This window comes from Lathyrus oleraceus, chromosome 4 (genome assembly GCF_024323335.1).
Source record: "Lathyrus oleraceus cultivar Zhongwan6 chromosome 4, CAAS_Psat_ZW6_1.0, whole genome shotgun sequence".
NCBI lineage: Eukaryota > Viridiplantae > Streptophyta > Magnoliopsida > Fabales > Fabaceae > Lathyrus > Lathyrus oleraceus.
In genome coordinates, this window is record NC_066582.1 from 363,333,490 (window position 1) to 363,357,755 (window position 24,266).

Genomic DNA, 24,266 nt, shown 5'->3' on the forward strand with positions numbered 1-24,266 from the left:
AATAAGATAATTATTTAATTTAAATTAATATTTTATTTATTAATTTAATTGAATAATTGGAAGTTTGGATTATTATTATTATTTTGGAATAATCATTATTGGGTTATTATTTTATTGGAATAAAATAAGTTGGAATAATAAAAAGTCCCATTTTTGGTAAAAAGGGTTTTCACGTGAAAAGGAAAACAGGGAAGCGGCTGCAAGTGGAAAAAGGAAAAAGGCAGAGCAAGAGAGGAGGAAAAGCTTGAAGCTAACGGAATTTGCCGGATTGACTCATGTAGGGGGGGTTTATCATCGATTAACGGGTATTATGGGATGATATGTACTGGGTAGTAATAAACTATTGTTTTACCTCTGATTAGAGTGATGTATGCTGAAAATGGTGAAATATTGGATGAACGAAATCGGGATTTTTAATCGAAGGAATTCGTAGAAATTATATGTAGTGATGTTAGGATTTGTGAAATCGAATAGGGGATGATTCGGGTTATATGATATGAGTAATATTGTGTGAAATTTGGACTGTGGAAGGGTGAATTGGATAGATCTCGTAGCAGAGAAAGCCATTGCAGATCTGAGAGTTCTGGTTTCTGGTCATACGCGTATGGCACTAGGCAATACGCGTATGAGATGGCTGGTACGCGTATGGCACTAGGCAATACGCGTATGGGTGAAAAAGATGATATTTTGAACGTAAATTGGTCTCTGTTGGTACGCGTAATGGGAGATTGTTACGCGTAGCATACACGTATGAGAGTGGGCAGTACGCGTATGGACTTGGTCAGGTTTGGGCAATACGCGTATGGGCATAGGCAATACGCGTATGGGCAGAATTGTGATTTTCTGTGCTGTTGTTGTGCAGTTTTTGGTTGTTTAGGCTGAGTGATGTACTTAGCTGATGTATGATGTAGCAGGGATCATTTCCCGTTGTTTTGAGTAGTATAGGTGTTAGTAGAGTGTGCTAATACTGTATTTGATTATGTGGCATGATGTGATATGCTTTTGTGATAAAATGTATTAATGATGTGTGATGATATGCATGATGCTGTGAATGTATCAGTTATGTATGCATTTGTGAATAGACTGTTTTATGGCTTAGAGTGTGAGCTTATGTCTATTCTTGAATTGTTGTTGTTGTTGTTGCATTGCTAGGTGATTAGCATGCATATTCTAGCCTTTGGGGCTGTAGCTAATTCCCATAGTGAGGAATTAGTGAGTGAGTCATTAGATCTCAATGAGTGGGACTAGTGAGCTTAGTAGCCGTATCTGGAGGGATCGGTGAGCTTGAACTGTATGTTCAAGAATAGTCGGTACCGCATGTGTGGAGTCTCATTGCATAATGAATGTATGGCATATAATATGAATGGATGTATTCCAGTATTATATGTGTGTTGTGTGTTGTGTTGTTGATGTTGAGTATGGTTGAGATTATACATATGCTATATGTTACTGTTGAATATGATGTTTGAACGGATATTGCCGTTGCTGAGTGCGTAGTCTGATTAGGGTGAATTGATGTGTTATTTACTTAGCATTACATGTTGTTCTATAATGCTTATTATATTCATTGAGGAACTCACCCTTACAACTATTTTTCAGGTAACGAGCAGTGAGTTGAGTAGAAGCTAGTGCTATGGAGTCTAGTGTCGTCCTTAGTGGGTCATGCTCTGGTAGATGTAACATCGGGAGGGGATGTTTGACTATGTTTTAATTTAGTTGTTGATCAACTTTACATGTAATGTAGTACATGATTCGAATGTCGATGTTTTGTATCCGCTGCGAATTATGCAAAAGAGTCTTATTTTGATTAAATAAATGAGCATGACAGGATATTTTGATAATTGTTGTGAAATGATTATGTGACACCCTTCGGGGCATAATTACTCTGATTGATATGTTATTATTTTAATTGAATATTTTGGGGTATTTAGAAGGGTGTTACAGTTAACGCCTTGGGTTAACCGGTTAACGCAGACAGAACAGCAATATTACACAATACAACACAGTGTTAACCGGTTAACACCCTGGGTTAACCGGTTAACGCAAGACAGAAAGCTGTTCCTGCGCTAACTCAAGGCAGAAGGCAGAATTCTCCGCATTTTCCGCCGTTGGAGGACTTCCGGACCTCCGATTCCAATTCCGTAACAAGCTATACGTCCAGCAATTTACGACTCACACGACTATCGATTCAATTACAGTTTTTAACACAGTTTATCCAACGTAATTTTTAGCGTTCACAATCCCAATTAGGGTCAATTCAACGGTTTATCACTACCCATTACATGCTAATCCATAATACCCATTAAACGACGATAAACCCCCCTTACCTGAGTTAATCCGGCAACTTTGAGCTTCAAGCTTTTTCGTTCTCCAACCCTTGCTCTCTAGCTCTTCCTCTTTCCCTTTCTCCACTTTCTCAATCGCTTCTCTGTTTCACGTGAAAACCTTTTCTTTACCAAATGGGCTCTTTTTCTTATTTCCAACTTATATATATTTTCCAATAATTATTATTCCAATAAAATAATAATAATAATCCAATAATTCCAATTATTTAATTAAATTAATAAATATAATATTAACTTAAATTAAATAATTATCTTATTTTTATTGGGGTGTTACATACATGCCTTCTTTCGTTGGAGGTTTCTCTACATAGGTTCTTTCGCTTCCCCACTGGTAATGATTCTAGGCCATACTTTTGATGAGTTGATATGCCTCATTGTAGGGTTTATCCATCAGTGTGCCACCTGCAGCGGCATCTATTGTCAATCTTGTGTTGTAGAAGAGACCATTGTAAAAGGTATGGATGATCAACCATTCTTCTATATCGTGATGTGGACAAAGTCTCATCATGTCTTTGTATCTCTCCCATGCTTCAAAAACTAATTCATTATCTTTTTGTTTAAACCCGTTTATTGGGGATCTTAGCATAGCCGTCTTACTAGGTGGGAAATATCGGGATAAGAAGACTTTCTTCAACTCGTCCCACGTAGTGACAGAGTTGGATGGTAGAGACTGGAGCCAAGCTCTAGATTTATCTCTTAATGAGAATGGGAAAAGACGTAGTCTTATAGCTTCTGGGATGACACCATTCGCTTTCACTGTGTCTTCGTATTGCAAAAACACTGATAAATCTAGGTTCGGGTCCTCCGTGGGACTACCCAAAAATTGGTTTTGCTGTATGTAGCGGAGTATTCGTTACCATTAGAGATATTGACTAAATCCAAGGTAAACCATACAAGTCGAGTCGCCACCGCACTTCTATTTATCCAAAGAAATGGTTAGAAAGCGAACAAAAACCTAAAAGTTTTATCGAATCAAAAACTACTAAAAATGTCAGAGATCTGGGTAAGGGGGTTAGTTATGCAATGAGAAGGTTTTAAGCACCCAAAACATCCTAGGTACTCCTAGGGAGCCCTTTTCATAAGTGTTGTTCTAGTCTAAAGGGTGTAGGTATATCTAAAGTACTATTTACTAAAAGGAAGTTTAAAATAAAATGACTCGCAAGGATGTCGCATCCACTGCCTGCGTATCTCATCTGAGTATGAGAATCAGATTCTTCGTAGCTCGGCTACCTATGGGTTAAAGAGAAGTGTGCTCGGTAAGACATCGCGTCTTATGCCTACGTATCTCATCTGGAATGAGAATCAGAGCAAAATGTAGCTCGGCTAACTAGGGGTTAAGGATTGCCATTTGAACATGGACTTACAAAAGAGGACACCAGCTGTGTCAAAGGAGGGTGGGCAGTGTGTTCAACGTCCTAGCAGTAGGTGTCGCAGCTCGCTGAATCGAGTCTTAGGTAGTTACCTCTTTGCAATAGAACGGACTGACATGCCACAAGATCGGAGACGCACGGAAGGTCTAAAAGTGGGGAAGCTATGTTCTAGAGTTGTCATGCAATATGGACCTATGTGTTAGGATTTACAAAGGGGAACATCTACCTAATGTTAGCATGCAAAGAATAAGGGAATTCTACCTATGTTATCATACAAAGGGTTCTACCTAATGGGTGCTACCTAAACGGAACAAGAGTCGACGGATGGAGCGCGGAGAGGAGTTACGGATAAGGGTAGATGGCAATGCCGTAGGCAATCGACTTACAGGTAGATGGTGATGCCTGAGGCAATCGACTTACAAGAGGATGGATGAATGCGTGCTGGTTCTGTTAAGTTTTGAAAATGATTACTCGACGTTGGATCGAGCTTTTGATCTTATTTTGAAATGGTTGTCGGATGTTCGTTTTAATTCTTGTATTAACAGGTGACTAAAGAAATAAATAAATAAATATTATACACTTTATGGGAGAGGGGTACATTTGTTATGAATGGGGATTGTTCATGGAAAACAAACAATAAGAATATATGCCTCATACATCATACAAGTAGGCAACAGTTATCAATCAGATCGGATAAATAAACAATATATAATCAAACCAAAGAATCAAATAATGGAGCATTTAAACAATTCATGGGAGTATGAACATGTTAAATAATCAAACAATAGAAAGCATGAATGAGAGAAACAAGTATAAAAGATAACAGATGAATCAAACAGATGAAAATATGCACACGAAGGGTCCACTGAATAATTTAATCAGGAAATGAGGTAAGGACCAAATAAAATCAAGGTAAAAGGCCTCTAATACATGGCATATGAAATGAATAAGGGAGGATCAAAAGATATCTTCAATTGCCATAAGCAATCCCTAAGTCAAACATCGATCATAAAGAAGTCAACTGAAAATTCAAGTCAACTTAAAAAATAACAAATAAATAGCAAATTAATCAAGAAAATTATGAAAAATTAAAATAAATAAGTTGGGGTCAGGACATCATCATCCCCCAAAAAGATTTTTAAAATAATGAAAATTGGCACGTGAATTAATTAAAACAAAACATAGGTCAAACCAAAAGTCAATTAATAAGACTAGGTTAGAAATAAATCAAGAATAAATAGTAAATTAATCAATAAAATTATGAAAAATGTAACTAAATAAGGTGGGGTGAGTAAATCATCACCCCCAAAAATATTTTTAAAATAATGAAAATTGGTACGTGAATTAATTAAAATAAAACAGAAGTCAAATGAAAAGTCAACCAACCAAACTAGGTCAAAATTAAATCCAAAATAAATTGAAAATGTGAAATAAAATTCCAAGAAAAGGTCAGATTGACCATGTGACAGTTTTTAACCTTCATCCCAAAAATCAAATGCTAACAATAATTTTAAATCATAAAAATAAAATCAATAAAAAAAAGTGTGTTAAAATGGACCATTCAGAATAAATAATTAAAATAAAATATTAATATTAAAAAAATACGAAAATAAAAATTATATAAAATTAAATAAAACGTTAAGAAAAGTGAAGAATATTTATGGACGAAGAAAATATTTTAAATAAGAAACAGAAATACGAAAATGGAAGGATTAATGGTGATGAACATGGTAAACAAGCGTAGATATATCAAAACATGGCCATGGAAGAGATGATTACCTAATGGACAATAGAAGTGGAATGAAATCTCATATGTGATGAAGCTTTGCCTCCTTGTCACGAAATTCCAATGCTCCTTTAGGGTTAGGGTTTCAGCTTCTTAAATAGGGTGGATTAGGTGTTCTCATGGGCTTTTTAATAAGTGATTTATCCATAAGAATAAAAGTGTGTAGTGAGGTGTAAAATGTTTTTATTTTGGGCCAAACTTATGTGAATGGATGTCCAATGCTTGGCCAAAAGAGGTAAAAAACGTGACTGGTTTGTGAAGCATACTTAGAAAATCGGATTGGGCCAGCCAGGCCCAAAATCTGCCTAGAAAATCAAGTCATGATGCCCACTTTAAATGCATGTATCTCTCAAACCATGGATCCAAATTAGATGATTCCAAAAGGATGTGAAAGAGGACATGGAAAGGTAAAATTATTGTGAAGAAAGTATTTTCAAGTAATGCCTTGAAGTGCAAGAAAACTGGCCAAGAAGTCTTGACAAATTTTGAAGATTTTGGACTTAGAAATTTTTCTAAGTGTCCTAAAAAAATGTCTCACTTTGACTAAGCATAACTTTCTCAATTCTAATCCAAATGGAGCAAACTTTATATCTCTAGAAATCATGGAACAAGAGGAACAACTTTCATGTTGGAGAAAGTTTCAAATGGAGCTTTTATCTTGATGTAAAATGGGCTTAAAGTGAGTGCAACGATCATGAAAACTTGCCCTAAATGGAAAGTCAACCATTTCCAAATTAAGTAACTTTTCTAATTCTTGATTAAATGATGAATCCATGATCCAACCTTGATCAAATTTCACATGTAGGATCCCCTAGGCATGGATTTTGAGATTCCACTCTCAAAGTGTCAGGAGTTGACTTTTCTGGCTCCACAGTTGACTTTTCCCAAACTGTCTGATTCCCGATTCCATTGATCAATTGAAGCACTTCTAGCTCAAATAAAGAGCTGATTTTTTGTATGTAGACTCTTGTGGACATATGGAGGGCCATGGAAAAGAGTTTCACCCAAAGAATCAGAAATAAATTGATTTTATACCAAAACCCTAGTTTTAGGGAAAAATGATCAGGAACTGATTGCACTGATTGCCAATGGATCTTTCTGAGATAATTGTGAATCTTCCTAGGCCAAGATGCCTCTCTAATCATGACATGGATGAGCTCCTCTACTTCCAACCAAACATTGCCTATTGCAGGTAGCCATGAAACCCTAATTTCTGATTAAATCCAGATGAACACTCTGATAGCTTTGAATCCTTCACTGATGAACTGAGGACCATAATAAGATACTTGGACCCCCCTGAGACCCTTGAGACTTGTATACTTAGAAAATGAAGTCCAATTCCCAATCTTGCTTTGTGTGGGCTCCTTCTGTTAAGGAGTGATCAATCAAAACCTGATCTCCATGTCACTAATGCAGTATGCAATGAGTATGACCTAATATGATGCTAATGAAGTATAAAACATAATCCCATGCTTCCAGAAAAAATGAAGAGTAAATTTTGGGGTATTACACTGTACGACTGACAACAGCGAAGGTTTTAGCTCGAAATTATTGGCCTCGATGGCAGGGGCTGTGATGCTGTTATGTGGTTCATCCTGCGAAGGGATTGCATAGTACTTAAGAGGACGGTTCTGCAGTCCTTCGACCATCTTTGGTTGAATAACTGATTCGGAAAGATTTAGCTTAATACGGTGTTCTCGTATCAAGTCTCGTATCCGACGTTCTAATCTAAGATAAAGCTCAGGTTCATCAAACTGTAGCTTTAATTTCTCGCCTTGAGAGCGAGTACTTGGCATACACTCGACAAATGTAGAAAGGGAAAAAGAATTGTTTGCCTTAGTCTATACTGGGCAACACTGGAGTTACCATATCGACTAAATTAGTCCCTGGCAATGGCGCCAAAAACCTGATCGCGACTTAGTAAGTCTATGGGAGTCGTGACTGCAAGTGCACAGTCCTATCGCGTAGTTTTAAATATTATCGAACCCACAAGGACTAATATTCGAACGTATCATTATCTAATGTTGCTATGTAAATCTAAGGCTGATGACCGTTCTAAGATTAGAGGGATGAAGAGAAATAACTATAACGTAAATAGAATATTAATAAAGATATATGATAAAGGGATATTAGTATGAAACGCATCAAACTTCAGGGATTCGATAGATATTTGGTGTAATCTTATTGGTCAAAATATTCTTCAGTAGAAATTATTTATAGAAAGGACTTAGTCTCACACTCTCATTTTTATTGACTCTGACGATACTCCTAAACCAGAATGCTTGGCTCTCGCGGTCTCATTTTGAATTTAAAAGTAATTTTTGAATATGAATAAAACCTAATTAATCCTAAAGCGCTCTCGCTGTGTTTAGGATTAATGCATAGTTTTAGCTATCTGGTTAAAATCTCAAACTCTCGTTCTTGTCGACCGTAACCTTAGTTTGTTTATACTCTCGTATGAAAAACAGTTTGATTAAAATAAGAAACTAAAAACCAAAAAAATAAGTTTTATAAAAACTAACACCAATTATTTATGAATCCCGTCGTTTCGACGGTCTTTACATATCGATACCTAAGGGTTTAGCCGGACATGGATCTGGTAACAAACATGGTATTTGGAAAATCAAACATGCAATAAGACATAAATAAATAAAATAGCAATAAAAATAAAACCTGGATTATGAATTGAGAACTTGAACTGAATCTTGATTCTTCAAATAAAATAATGTCGGCAGGCTTTGGCAATGAGTAACTGTTACAATTGAATTTAAATGTGTAAAGAATAAATTGCAGTAGTCCCCGACGTGGAGAAACTATCACTGTTACAAAGTAGGAAAAACTGCCTAGGAAACTAAAAGAAACTACTACCTGACTAAATATATTAATCGGTGATTGAAAGCTGGAAGAAGAGAGAGAGAGAGACGGTTGAAAAACTAAACTCCTTTATATATTTTCCACTCCCATAATTTGTAGCCAAAGGTGAGTGGATTTGTGGCTAAAATCATAGAGAAATAGTAGGGAAGACTAGGTTGTGGAGGTTGCCACAACCCTAGTCCTTGACTCCGTGGCGAATGCCACAATTTTAGGGTTGAGCGCTACAAACTCTTCTTGCTTTGTGGAGTGCGCCACCACCCTCTTTGGTTCATGTGGTGGGCGCCACACATTCAGGTGATAGGCGCCACAGGCCCATTTAGTGTGGTGACCCATTATCTCTATTTTTCTCCATTTTCTTCTCTTTTTCTTTCCTTTTTTCTATTTTCCAATTTGCTTGCTTGTAAACCTTTTATTTGATAAATACCTGTAATAAACATAAAATATTATGTAATAATAAGTGTTAATCAAGTAAAAATCAATGCATATGAAGCCAAAAATACGATACAATTTCGCGTTATCAACAACCCATGCAGAGTACCCATGAAGATGTCATTGAGTTGATTGTCCGATAAAGTTGATCTGACCCTAAAAGCCATTTCTCGCCAGTGTTGAGCATATTCTTTGAAAGTCTCGTTGGAATTTTGTGCCAGATTCTGTAGCTGCAATGTAGTCGGTGTCATATCAGGGTTGTACTTATACTGCTTTAGGAACACTTCCGATGAGTATCTCCAGGATATAATCTCTGTACGCTCTAAGCCCATGTACCAGTCCAAGGAAGCCCCTGACATACTATCTTGGAAACAAAGGATTAATAGATCATCATTGTCAATATACAATGCCATTTTCCTACAGTACATCGTAATGTGACTTTGAGGACAACTTAGTCCATTATACTTTGGTAGATCTGGTACTTTGAACTTCTGAGAGAGTACAAAGTTTGGAACCAAATACAGATCTCTTACGTCTATGCCAAAGGCATAAAAACCTTCGATAGCCCTTATTCTATCATCCAACAACTGGTAATCTGTTGTTCGGGCCAGACTTGTAGTAGGAAAGATGACCTGACTGGCTGGTCGAGAAATGTCTTGAGCCAACGCCTGAATAGGCACAGTTTGGGGAGCAAACAACATCTGTGGTGGATAAGAGAAACCGAGAGGCACTGTTTGGGAAGCAGTGTGCATCATGTGAGGGAATTTCCCTCCAGATTGAGCATTAAGGGCTTGAGGTGCCCCAACCTGCACGTACTAGAGTGTAGGGTTGGTAGGTGTATATGGCAACATCAAAATAGAAGTTTCCCCAGTGTAGGCAAACATAGCAGCTTGGAAGTGATTCGAATTCGCAGGTTGAGCAGCCTGGGAAGGAATCTGAAAGTGGAGGCGCGGTTCTCGGTACCCAGCTTCATTGTCAGGGGTTTCAGCGAGAACCTGACCTTGGGCGTCCTTAGGGTTGGCAACATCAACCGTTTGAGGAGTATGGATTGTAGGCACACCCCGTGGAAAAGCAACGTTCCCGACAGCATTAGGGGTGACAAGAACTTGATGAGGAATAAAGGAACCCCCATTAGCCTATTGAGTAGCGAAGTTCGGGAGCATTGCCCATGGGTAGGAAGCATCAAGCCTATTTGAAGCAGAAGTGAGTAGAGGTTGATTCACAACAGCCGACACCACGGTCTCTATAGGAATTTCGGTAGTGGCAACGACATCATCAGTAGTAGTGGTCACCACAACAGCACTGGTGACATTTGCAGTAGCAGGGTTGGCAGAGTTAGAAGCCCTCTGAGCTCAGAGAATTTCCATAATGGTCTCCATATTTCCCCTAAAGAGGTTCATCTCACCTTGGACCTGAGCCAAGGTTTCCTCAACAACAGCATTCTCGATTTCAAAGTCAGCCATGACTTTGGATTTGTTTGCGCGAGTATAATAGGGATGACGAGTCGTCGTAGTTGTTGTGAAAAGATGGATAGGGTAAGCATTTTAATTTCTTGTTAGAAAAATGTATGAATGTATGAATGTATAGATGCATGCAAGCAGAAAAGAAAAAATTTTGAGGGTGCCAGTGTGTCAGTGTGCATATATAGTCATGCAGTTAGAAGGAGTAAGACAACATACGTATTTCAACAAAATCTCTTTTATGCATTTGAAGAACAACAATACAAATTATTACAACTTGAAATCTATTTAATGAACTACAAGAAGATCAACCTTGATCCTTTCAAATATAACCCTACACGCTGATACAAAATGAAAAATAGCCCACGAAGTGTTGTGAGGAAACATGTCAGCATATGGCTTCTTCAGTAGTCAAGGAAGGTCTTCAAGCGCATGGTCAACAAATTTGACCAAGCGTACATGTCTGTAATTCCAATACTGTGCATCTTTGACAAGGTTGTACAATAGGGAATAATTAGGCCTGCTTAAGAGATCATGTACAAACGCTTCCTTCTGATCTAGGAGAACCCGCAAGTGACGACTGTGGGTCTCCTAATGAGTAGCTTCATCCTTCAACTGGTTCCTGTCTTCCAGACTCCAGTGTGCTTGACCTTTCAGTTCTCGAATCTCCTCAAACCTTTTATCGAGATCGCTCTAGTGTTGTGATAGAGTTAATTCTAGATTTTTGGGATGATTTTCTCTTTCTTCAACCCCTTCTGACACTTCTCTAACTGGTCTTGCAGATTCTTGATCTGGGATTGGTAATTAATCTCCAATTTGCATGTGTAGTATTGGGCTTCAACTAATTATTTCTTCTTGGTTGTAAGGGTCTCATAAGTTCCCTTCAAGGCTTCCGCCACCTTTCTTGTCTTATTCTGCTCAATCTAAATGTTGGCGTCTGCGTTGTTGAATCGCTCTCTCTCTTATGACTGAGGTTGATCTTTAAAGCATCCCTTTCTGATGTGACTTTTCCCAGACTGGACCGGAGGTCTGAATTCTCTTTCCCCAACTTCCTGATAGTCTCTTTGGGATTATCCACTTTAGAAATGGTAGCAATAAGTGGTTCAATAGTCTTGATACTCATGGAAGGTTCCCATGGGTACAACAACTTAATCATCTTAGCTCTTGACTTCACCCAAGTAGAATATGGTACTGTTGTGGTGCATGTTTGTTTGCCTAATTCTTTCTTCCCAATACGATGTATCTTACGCCAGGCTCTGCATACTTTCTTCATCAAATCTGGATTCTTGACCCCTTTAGCTAAAAGTGGTTCTTCCAATTGTCGGTCTTCAGGCTTTTCCTTCAGTGGATACCCTAACTGACATAGTGAGAGAATGGGGTTATAGTTGATCAACCCCCTTTAGTACTGATGGGTGGAACATTTGGAAACTCCTTACAATGTAAGATGAGTTCTACCCCAATATAATCATGGTTGTACCAGACGACGTCCTCAACAACCAATGACATCAACCTCTGTGACCACTTCAAAGCCCCCACATTGTGAGAAAATGGTCCTCTCTTTGGAAAGTGAGTCATGATCCACTTGTGAAGTAGAGGAATGCAACAACTAATAGTTCCACCCTTCTTCATGTTTCTCCAATGGAAAGAGAATAAAACATCAGCTAGTTGTGTAGGAACTGGGTTTTGGGAGATGAAAATGGTGATGGCCACCTTGTCAATGAAACCTTCGACACTTGGGAATAACACCAGACCATAGATGAGTAATGCAAACATAGCATAAAAGGCGTTCCAACCCCCATTATTGGCAAATACAATGGCTTTCTCGAACAAGAACTTAGACGGAAGGCCTTGGTATTACCCTTAACTCAGAAACTGGAATCAATCAAGTCCTTCTTCATGTGTAATGCTTGTGCTATCACAGAAGAATATGGGAAGTTATCTTCATTCATGTAAGGTACTTGGATCTTAACTAGCAGCTGGAGCAAGTGAGAAAATTCTTCCAACGTGGGAGCTAGAAGAAAGTCCTGAAATGTGAAACAATGTAATGTGGGTGCTATTCCCAACTGTGCAAAGATGAACAGAAATCATGCATCTTCTCTAGTAGTTAGGACTCCCAACAGATTACCATAAGCTTTATTGAAGGTTACCCTGTAGTCATCAACCAAAAATTCACCGAGCTTCCTCAGTTCATCAAACTTGGAGTCTCTTAACTTGTACTGATATGTGTTTCTTTTGTCGGTCTTCTCCATAACTGAGTCGACAATACCGACTGACAACTGTAGGTCCCTGAAAAATGCAAATGTAACAAGAAAAATCAAACATTATGATGCAATGATGCTATATGATGAAATTATGGTGAGATATCATATAATCAGAATTTCGGCATATTTTGGATAAACTGCATATTCTGTTTGTTGCAAGTTCAAAGATACGTACACACAAGGAAACGGGTATGAAGAGGCTTGGTTTCCTGCAAAAAAAAACCAATATCCCTCTCACAGGTATGTACTATCCTCAAAGGGTGATCCTAAAAGGTCCATAGAGTCAACGACCCATTTTGAGATACCCTTGCCTTAGACGAATGACTCGTCAGGCAATGATGCTCCCAAAAGGATCTACTCTAGGTGTGACGTCTCGTGTCAACCATAATCGCAGAATAACTCCACAGAGGTTAAACACGACTCTAGTCATGTTACTATCATGTGTTTATACTCAAGCTCGGGTATAGATCTTCTCCCTCATGTATCATTACCCCAACCCAACAACAACATATACAAATATCCAGAATAGGAGAATATAAAAATAATAAGATAAACGGAGAATAATATAAAGCGAGTAAGTTATAAAGATAAACACCTAAAACTAGCAAGGAAAAACCAAAAGTAGGCTCGACTCCTTTTAGAGACTAGGAAGTACTCCAAGCAGCGAAGTATTCCAAGTGGAGTCGCCAACTGAAGCTAGCGGAAATATACCCGAACGTATCACACGCTCGGACATACAACAGAGTCGCCATCGAACTTTATTTATTTCTGAAGAAAGGGAAAACATCAATAACACCATGGGGAAAGAGATATGATGGGTAAGGAAGTCAGTTATGCAAGGGGAAAGTATTATCACCCCTTACATCCATGATACTCCATGGGAACCGTTTTGATTGTTCTTGCTCGAATATGTGTTATATTTAAAGTTACTCACAAAATAACGGGGAAAATAAAAGGAAATAGATAAACTGCTTGGTGAGGATTGGGGCCCTCATGTCTATGTATCCTCATAGTGCAATAAGGAATTCAGAGCTCCGTAGTTCAAAGAACTAGTGGTGGGAGATGAACAGAAATGTGATCAATGTATGTTTTGAACCAAAGGGTAATGTTGTTTGAACTCCCAAAAGGGATGAAATATGCACCAAAGAGTAAAACCGGCATTGACCAATATGTGGACTAGTCGGAAGCGTCTGTCACTATATGGTGTAGCCGAAAACAAGGAGAATTAAGTGTTTGGGTACGAGCCAAACAACTCTTGGTTCACAAGGTGACACAAGATGGATCTCAAAGAGATATTGTATTTGGCTCAAAGGATAGGGTATATCACATGGAATGAATCATGGATGCATCATGGAGATGAATGGAATGAATGACCAAAGTCATAGAATTGAATACTTGGTAACAAGCGACTAAAGAGGTATAATTTGAAACCAAAGGTCAAGGTATACCTTGGAATCCATAGGAGAAATGGAATTTACACCATAGAGGAAAATGACGTCTTAGCCAAAAAAGAATGAATTAAATGTCTGGGTACGAGCCAAACAACTCTAGGCACAAATGTGGATTTGCCACTATATGGTCCTAAAAGGATGTATATGGAATTCCAAAGAAAATTGTATTTAGTTTCAAAGAAATAGTATGCCACTGGGATGAGTGGTTTAATGATTGAAGGTAGTTACTGAATCATGAAAGATATGAATGGAGCCCTAAGACGGAAGGAATAATTAGGAATGTGCTCTTCAAGGATTCACATCCTCGTGCCTACGTATTCTTATTATGAAATGAGAAATTCAGAGCATTTGTATTTTGTGGAACCACGAGAACAAAGGAGAAGATAAGTGATGAAAAGTATAACTTGCACCAACAGAATGGTAACATGGGAACCCACAAAGGAGAGTGAACTTTGAACTGAAGAGTAAACTGGTGTCTTAGCCACAAAGAAGGAATTAAATGTCTGGGTACAAGCCAAACAACTCTTGGTTCACAAGGTGGACTGCCTTTATATCGTCCTAAAAGGGTATATACGGGGCCCAAAAGAAGTATTTTGGGTACAAGGAACAATATATCACTTGTTGGGGAACAATCAATTTGAAATCAAAGAAGAATGGTATTTTGGATCCATGAAGGAATAGACTCTAAACCAAAGAGTAAACAGGCGTCTTAGCCAAAAAAGAAAGAATAAAATGTTTGGGTACGAGCCAAACAATTCTTGATTCAAAAGGTAGACTGCCGCTATATCGTCCTAAAAGGATGCGCATGGAGTCCAAGGAAGAGTGATATTTGATCTCAAAAAGATGGTCTTGATTGATGAATGAAGAATGAAGGATTAGATTAGGATTAATAAATAAGGTAGTTCCCGGAGAATCTGAATTCTCCTACTTACATATTCTCATTGTACAATGAGAAAATCAGAGCTTTCGTAGTTCAGCCCACTAGGGCCGACAACAAGATAATGAGTGATTGATTGAGTGGTATATGAAGAGACGTGACAGTTGATTGACAAGAATCACACTAAAGTCTATAAATAAGGGTGAATGCTTTGAATAGCTAGAGCCTATGCCCCATACACAAAGTCACTCTAGACAAGGGTAAGAGAAACTCCGTCTTATCATTCCTCATTACTTAAGGCTCATGGCACATGATACTTCTCATAACTGAAAAGTTTGTTGGATAAGAATCCTCATTGTTGCTCCTGAAGTTGCTGTTACTTTGTATGAAGAAGACTTGGTAGTTTACCTGATTTGTATTGCACTAAAGTCTATGAATAAGGGAGAATGCTCTAAATAGTTAGGGCCTACGCCCCGTATACAAAGTCACTCTAGATAAGGGTAGTAGAAACTCCATCTCATCATTCCTTATTACTTAAGGCTCGTATCGTTGAATTTGAATCGTATTTAGCAAGTGTTGACCTTTGATTTATCTTTGTATAATCCGCTGCTTGATGTGACGGGGATGTCTTGCATGAAAGGATGGTCTTGAAGCTCAGAGATCTACAACGTTAGAATTAGTCCTATCAAGTGATCAAGTGACTTTTGATCACTTGAATGGACTGTGGGGTCATACATGATCAAAGGACTTAGTTGACCAAAATTGCATTTGACCAACATAAATCAGAGGGTTTGAATTAATTTATGATTAACCTAATCTAAGGGTTAGGATTGTGCACAAGCTATTCCCAAGGGAACATGCCATGCTAATCAAATATTCCATGAAACACTTGATTAAATTAGCTAATATTATAAGTCAATACTTAGTCCTAAAGGAACATGCATTTTTATGGCTAAAACAACAAAATAAACTCCTAAGGGCAAAATGGTCAATTTACAATAATATTGATATTGAGTTAATTCCTTATCATGAAAATCTTAATTAAATCATTTAAATCTAATCCATCATAAAATTCTAATATTCCAAAAGATTATCTAATCATCTAATTAATTCTAATTAACAAATCAAACTAGTATTTCTAACATCTAAAATTCTATTTAACTATTTGCTAAAAAAGAAATTAGGTCCTAATTATACTAATCCAATCTTAGAATCTAATAAACCTAATTAGCTAATCAGATCTAAAAAATCCCAATTACTAATTAAATCCTAATTATGCTAACAAAACCTAATTAAGCTAATCACATATAAGTCTAACAAAACAATAAAGGAAATGTCAAAAAAAAAGATAATGGGCCTATGTACTTCAATACCAAGGGGTGCAATACTGAATCTGGACATGGGCCTAAAAGAAGAGGCCCATTCGCTACTACAAACATGTGGAGGGTGCACTGGGCTCTGGTAGGGTGCAAGGATTGAAAGCACAAACATGAAGGTCCAGTTTGCTCATTCTGAAACGCACGTGCCATAATTGTATGAATATAAAACTTGGATACCCTCCCTCTGTTCAAATCTCCCTCCGCTCTCACTTCTGTCGTGTCGGAGGTCTCCTCCGGTGACGGCGGAGCCTCAACGCCCTCACCACATACACCATTTCCTTTATCTTTTTAATCTGACTCCAAAAATCACCATAACAGATCCTAATTCCTCTTCCCCAGTCTAAATCGAAACCATAAATTCAAGAACCCTAAACTTCACAACTAAAATTAAATCCTACACTTTTGGAATCAAAGCCCTAGAGGTTAGGGATTTGATTCCCCTAACCAAAACTCACATTATGATATCAAGAGATGAGCAAAACGAGGAAGAAGCGTTAACTTGTGAAATTCTTTGGCTACGGTGGTGACGACGACGATGAAGGCCAATCTGATATGTATCCGTAAGCTTCTTCTATGAATCTTCTTCTTCCTCATTCTTATTTGTTCTGAGATCTTCACTCTAAGAAATAGAATTCGTGGGGGAGAAGTATGAATTTGAGATGGAGAAAAGAGAGAGAGTTCGAGAGTGAATACTGAAAGGATGAGAATTCGAGTCTCCGAGTCTTTGAGTTTTATTGAAGTGAAGTCTTATCTCTCTCTCTCTCTCTCTCTTTAGTAAAGGTTAGAATTGAATTCATAGAGGGATAAATTAACAAATAAATTAACTCTATAAGCTCAATTGATTTGAAGTTGTTAGCAGTTAGGTAGCTCTGTTAGTTTTAGTTAGTTGTGAAAATGGAAGTTAGTTAGAGATATGATTTTCTGTTAGGGAATGGAATGTTAAACTTGATTTCTGTTAGATTGGAAATGCCAAATTCTATGTTAACTTGTGAACTCTGTTAATTATTGAAAATCTTGTTAAGTTAAGCTTAATGTTAGTTGATGTTATTTCGAATTTGTTGGTTTTGATTGGTTTCCATGCTAGCTGCTGGTGATAATGACTAACAAAACTAATGCAGTTCAGGTGGTTTGTTAGGTCTGAAAATGATGCCTTGTTGCAAATTTTTGTTGATTTTCTTGACCTGCTTTGCTTCATTCTTTGTTTGTTTTGGATGGACCTGGTGGTTAGTTAAATTAGTTCTGATAAGCTCCATTATGAACTAACGGTGTGCCTTTCTTCTTAAACTATTTGGTTCTGCAGATGTGGATGATCTGATGCGGAGGTCTTGTCCTGATTGTTCCCTTATTAGGTTGATGAAACTTTGCATTGCAGGGTCTGTGGGCAATGGCGATTACAGGAAGAATGTTTTACAATGGGTGGACTATTGTTGAAGCAGGATGGCCAGGCCTGATGCAATGCTTGTGGGTATGCCTACTGCAAACCAATAGGTCATGGTTATGCAGGTTTACCACACAAGTTTCAGGACTGCTGCTTGGTCTGCAACATGCCATGCATGTCCGGTCATGGTAATTGGATGGGTGAATTGTTTGAAGTTTTATGAATTATTTACGTATGAACTGTTTATGGTTAATTGTTGGACTGCTGACCAAGTTGATGCTTGTGAACTGAATGTTGGTTTGCAGGTTATGGGTTTGAATTGGAAATAGCTTGGCCTTAACTGTTGTTGTCTAGGTATGCTAACATGTGGAAGTGTATGTGTGTTTTGGACATGATGTCATATGCATGAACACTTGGTTAGTTTTGAAATGTAACGCATCGTGATGTTAATATATTTAGGATTGATCTCTTTGGCAGGGTTGGCTTAGGTTGCAATGAAAAGAAAGCTTCACCATGATCATTAACGAAGACTCCATGGCCATGGTTATGCTTGCTCACCCATGAAGCAATCTTGGATGGAACATGGGTGAAATGAAGAATGAAGAATGAGAAGTGAAGATTATAAAGTTTTGGATTTTAGATAAAGATGTGTTAACTTTGGTCAAAGTTGACCAAAAAGTCAATTGTTAACCAAAGTCAACTTTGGTCAAAAGTTGCATTTTTTAATTTTATTTTATAAAATTGATGTAAATGACATAAGTATGAATGAACTTTCTTGTATCATAATTCCATTTCAAATTATGACTTTCCTCAAAAAATCCAAAATATGTACTATGAATGAATGAATGAATTTACTATTGAAATCATGGGATCATGAATGTGTATGTAATCATTATGGATTATAAGCGCCAAGCGATGTAATAGGGAACCCATAAGAATCAATGCAAACATAAGCAATGCACTAAAATGATGAGTAAACTTGTAAATCAAACAACCAAATATCTTGGATACAACTTAACTATGCCAAGCTTGTGGATGGAGACAAAGCAAAACCTTTGAAGCAACTTCCTGAATTAGGGTTTCCACTACTTCCAAGCAAGCCATAGGGTTCACAAACCCTAAAGCCAAGGACTATAGTTTTGATGAACCTCAGATCAAAAAGTCAACCCAGCAAAGCACTTGAATACCAATTATCCTTGGCTAGGGTCTCAACTCAAGTACAAAGCCCCCAAAAGCAACACCTCAAACCATGGGCCCACAATTAGGGTTTTAAGAGTCAAGTCAGATACACAGAGGGTCAAACATAAGATCCCATAGGGGCAAAGTCAAGAATTATAGTTTCATCCCTTAAGGTGTGCAATACCGTAATCTTCAAGCAAAACCCCTGCTTTTATCAACCATAAGCATTTAATCTATGAGGCTTGTTAACAAATGTTAATCATGAATGAATCATGCACGTGAATGAGGCATGAATAGGTATAGATGAATCTCAAGTCATGGGTCATATGAAGAGAAAAAAGGAAGGGCAAATTTTAGGGTACAACAATATGCAATCCTCCCGAGCCTCAACCTATCGTTTCTATCAGCCATACAGCCTATAAGATAAAGTAAACTAGACAATTAGTGTAACCAAGCAACACTACAAGCAAGAAGATAAAAAAAATATTGAGAAAATTCCGAAGATGCATCTCCAGTTATTGGAAAACTTAAACGTTGAAAAATTTCAGAGATGCATCTTCAGAATTTTCTGCAACACAGTAGGTGCATCAATGGCGTTAATGGACACATGAAAAGACAAAAAGTAATAGTTTGATCATCATTTTCAGCCAACAAACATGTTTTACACTATGTATAAACTATCATTTATTCAATTTTTACTAATTTCTTACCTTTATCATGGATTTTTACTCATTTACACAAAAACTCAAAAACTTTTCAAAACATCAAAAAACTTACAATTTCTTACTTTGTTTCAGTGTTGGATGATGTTTTCGATGTCGATTGAAGATCCTTTGAGCTTGGTTGTTTGATTTTGGACTTGGTGATGAGAATAAATTTGAGTGAGTTTTAAGAGGTTTTGAGAAATATCAGAAATGAGGAAGGAGAAGGGTTTTGGCGCGATATAAGCTCCAAAACATTTCAAAGATGCATCTCCAAAAAAAGTTCAAAGATGTATCTCATAAATATTCTAACATTAACTGGGAATTGGATGCGTTCGGAGATGCATCTCCGAAATCTGGGGAAATTTAAGTATTTTCACGTGGTGTGTAACACCCTAAATCCCACATATAATTTACTATGGAATTTAGTTAAATAAAATGCAACCATTCAGGATGTCATGCACAATCAAACCCAGCTTGCTCCGTAACACAGATTATAACATAACAATTTAGAACCTGTCATCACATGCTAACCTTCACTTTGTGTGTCATCACAACAAAATCATTATTAAATAAAATAAACACAATATTATAGCCCATGACATTTGGTCTCATAAACTTCAACTTTCATAATGCAACAAAAGGAGTTGTATTATTCAACTCACCACAACTTTGAAATCTCAACAAAACGTAAATAGTGACTTCAACAAAACAAAACAAGTGAAAGCAAACATTCCCAACCCGAAGTTAATTGATCATAGCAAGACCCTACTAAAGAAAACAACAAACTAAAGGAAGTCACTTCAAGAGATAACTTCCACTTACTTTAACAATGTTACTCTTGAGTATCTGCATGATGCCCATGTAAAGGCAACATTAAAACAAAATAGGTGTGAAACAACAAATCAATATAAACATTGTAAAGAATGCTAAGGTAGAGAATACACAACAAACACACATTCATTACACATCCACCAATAGCATGTTCTCACACCTAAATCATGAAAAGATTTACATATTCAAATCCAATCAACAACATTTTCTCACACTTAAATCATGACAACATTTACATATTCACATAGAATCAACAACATCATGAACAATAAACTACATATGCAATCATGTATGCAAATGTACTCCACAACTGACTCATTATGCATGCGGTACCAGCCTCAACAATGGTTCTCATTATGAACCGAGTTCTATCTGTTGAACCCATGAGCCCCACACTGAGCTCTAAGCTCCACCCAAGCTTGGAACTATCACAAGTCCCCTCACCAAGACCCGTAGCCCGCCTATTTCACCAACTACAACAATATAAGATGCATGAATGAATGAATGCATCATCACAACACTTCAACAATAATGAATGGTATCACATCGAACCATATAATTCATGTATAACAACCACATGGTAGTTTCCACATCGAAACTACGTATCTCAACTCAACATGTTATCATTATATGTATAACAATTAATCTCATACTCACATCAACAACATCCATATTATCCTAAACATCATAACACAACAATATCGTAATCATCATCAACATTATACACAACGACACCAAATCATCATAGCATTCATCATCAGCATAACGTCAATAATACATGAAAGCCTTATCAATTAATCATATTAAAACAACATACGCAGTATCTAATTACATTATAACTTGATAGGAAATCACGTTAGCTTTCTAACACTTCGATTTACACTCGATTTGGACTCTCAGATCAAAAGTTACGGCCAAAACGATTTCGACCAAAATAACACGAACACCAACTCCTACGATGAGCGCGCCCCCTTGGGCTAAGCATGGTCACGATGGACAAAATGCAACTTTTTTTTCATTTTTGATTGTTGAAGGCCTTCCGGACTTTCGATTTCAATTCCGTAAAAAGCCTTGATCTCAGAATTTTAAACCCAACAATCATCCAATGATTAAAGAATCAAATTTACAATTTATCACACATTGAAATCAATTAAATCATATATTTCATAGTTTTATCAATTCCAAAGACCTTCAAAACCCTCAACAATGGTGAAATCATCCCAACACTCAAAACAGAAGATACAACCACACATAGTGCACAAAAATCATCAATAATCACAACATACAACATCAAGATATCATAAATTTCAGAATTGAGATAAATCCCAAATTCCCTATTGGAGGTTAATGACTTCTCATCTCTACCCCATCATGCAATACACCTAGATTGAATGTTATTTCTCCCCCCTTACCGTAGATTTTCAGCAATTGAAGATGAATCAAGTAATCTTTATGGTTCCTTCTCAAAATATTAGATTTTGCTCTTTCTCCTTTTTGCCTATTTTCTACGTATATGATGTTTCTCTTCAAAACCTAGCTCTTTCCATACTTTTAGAATATATAATCCCTCACCACTTTGTTTAATTATGAAATTCGCCCAACTCAATAATAACTTCTCTATGTTTACCACTTATTTCCTCAAATTCTCACAAATGGCCAAATTCTATCATTTAACTATTTATTTATTTAATTCAAATAAAAAACTATTTATTCTAATAATTAATTAAAATTCTAATTAATTCTGAAAAAATATGTCAAACTCTTAATCGCTCTATACCTCTACTTCAAGGATACTTACCCCCACAACCGTACAACAAATAATTTAAAACACCAATTAATCAAATAAAATTCTAAATAATTCAATTAAATTAATTAATCGAATTTGAGTGTTACAACTCTCCCCCACTAGAAACAGTTTCGCCCTCAAAAATTATCTGAAGGAAGCAGAGTCGGATACGACTCTCTCATCTGACTCTCCAACTCCCAAGTTATGCTTCTACCAGTTGGTCCTCCCCACATTACCTTCACCAAGACAATCTCCTTACCACGTAACTGTTTTACTTCCCGATCCTTAATATGCATGAGTGATGCCTCAACAGTCAGGTTCTTCCTCACTTGTATATCATCCACTTGAATCCCATGAGATGGATCCAGAATATATCTCCTCAACTGAGACACATGAAACACATTATGAATATTAGTAAGTGGCGGTGGCAAGGCAATTTGATAGGCCACCTCTCTTATCTTCTGCAAGATCTGGTATGGACCAACAAAATGTGATGCTAGCTTTCGAGACTTTAAGGCTCGACTAACACTGGTTATTGGGGTAACTCTCAAAAACACATGGTCCCCCTCTTAGAACTCAAGTGCCTTCCTCCTCTTATCATGGTAACTCCTCTAGTGGCTCTGCGAAGCTTTCATCTTCTCTTGGATCATCTTGATCTTCTTAGAAGTCTATTGCATAATCTCAGGTCTAGTTACTGCACTCTCACCAGATTCATACCAACATAGAGGTTTCCTACACCTACTACCATACAACGCCTCAAACAAGGCCATCCCAACACTTGAATGGAAATTGTTATTGTAAGTGAACTCAATCAGCAGAAAATAGTTATCCTAAGTACTTCTTTGTTCTAACACACAAGCCCTCAATAAATCATCCAAGGATTGGATATTCCACTCTGTTTTCCCATTAGTGTGTGAGTGATAAGTGGAACTCAACTTCAGCTTAGTACCCAAAGCTTCTTACAAACTCTGCTAAAACCTCGACGCAAACCTCACATCTTTATCAGACACAATACTCGACAGAGTACCATGCAAACTAACAATCTTCTTGATATACCGCTCAACTAACTTCTGCAAAGTATAGTTGATCCTGATCGGTATGAAATAAGCCGATTTAGTCAGCCTATCAACAAACACCCAAATAAAATCACATCCCTACATCCTCTTTGGTAAACTTGTTATGAAATCCCTGGAAATGCTATCCCACTTCCACTCTGGAATACTCAATGGTTGCATCAGACCCGATGAATTCTGATGTTCAATCTTCGACTTCTGACATGTCAAACAAGCATAAATAAACTCAGTTACTTCCTTTTTCATTCATGGCCACCAAAACAATTTCTTTAAGTCTTGATACATCTTAATGGCACCAGGATGAATACTCAACCTGCTTCTATGACCCTCCTCCATAATACTCTTTTTAAGCTTGGGTACATTTGGTACATAAAACTTGTCTCTGAACCTCATCGCGCTATTCTCATCAATTCTGAAGTCGCTATCCTTATTCTGATTGATTAACACAAGTCGTTCAACCGATCCCACATCGGTCTTCTGACCCTCTATGATCTCTTCAAGAATAACACTTTTCACTTTCAACATACCCAACTTCACACTATTATGAGTCCCTTTACATACGAAACTCATGTCTTTGAAACTCTCGAACCATTAATATTGGCATATGCAAAGATTTTATGCTCAATGTGTCATGTACCACGTTAGCCTTACCTGAATGGTAACTCAAGCCAAAATCATAATCTTCCAGAAACTCGAGTCGTCTCTTCTGCCTCATATTCAATTCCTTATGATCAAATAAATATTTCAAACTCTTGTGATCATTGAACACCTCAAATCTTGAGCCAAATAGGTAGTGCCTCAAAATCTTCAACACAAATACCCTTGCTTCCAACTCAAGATCATGCGTAGGATAATTCTTCTCATGAACTCTCAATTGTCTATAAGCGTAAGCTACCACCTGACCATTCTGCATCAACACACCTCCCATACCCATGTTCAAAGCATCACAATATACATCAAATGACTCACTTGGATTCAGCAAAATCAAAATTGGAGAAGATGTCAACTTCTTCTTGAGCTCTTGGAAACTCCATTCACAATGCACATCCTAAACACAGGCTTGACCCTTTCGAGTAAACTGAG

At 37.3% G+C, this 24,266-nt stretch overlaps 1 non-coding gene across 1 annotated transcript; it reads left to right on the forward strand.

Moving 5' to 3' along the window:
- The first annotated feature begins 2,824 nt into the window (after nucleotides 1–2,824).
- On the forward strand, nucleotides 2,825–2,931 carry LOC127077070 (small nucleolar RNA R71). The gene has a single exon (XR_007787055.1). It is a non-coding gene; the product is annotated as a small nucleolar RNA R71 (small nucleolar RNA).
- The last annotated feature ends 21,335 nt before the right edge of the window (nucleotides 2,932–24,266 follow it).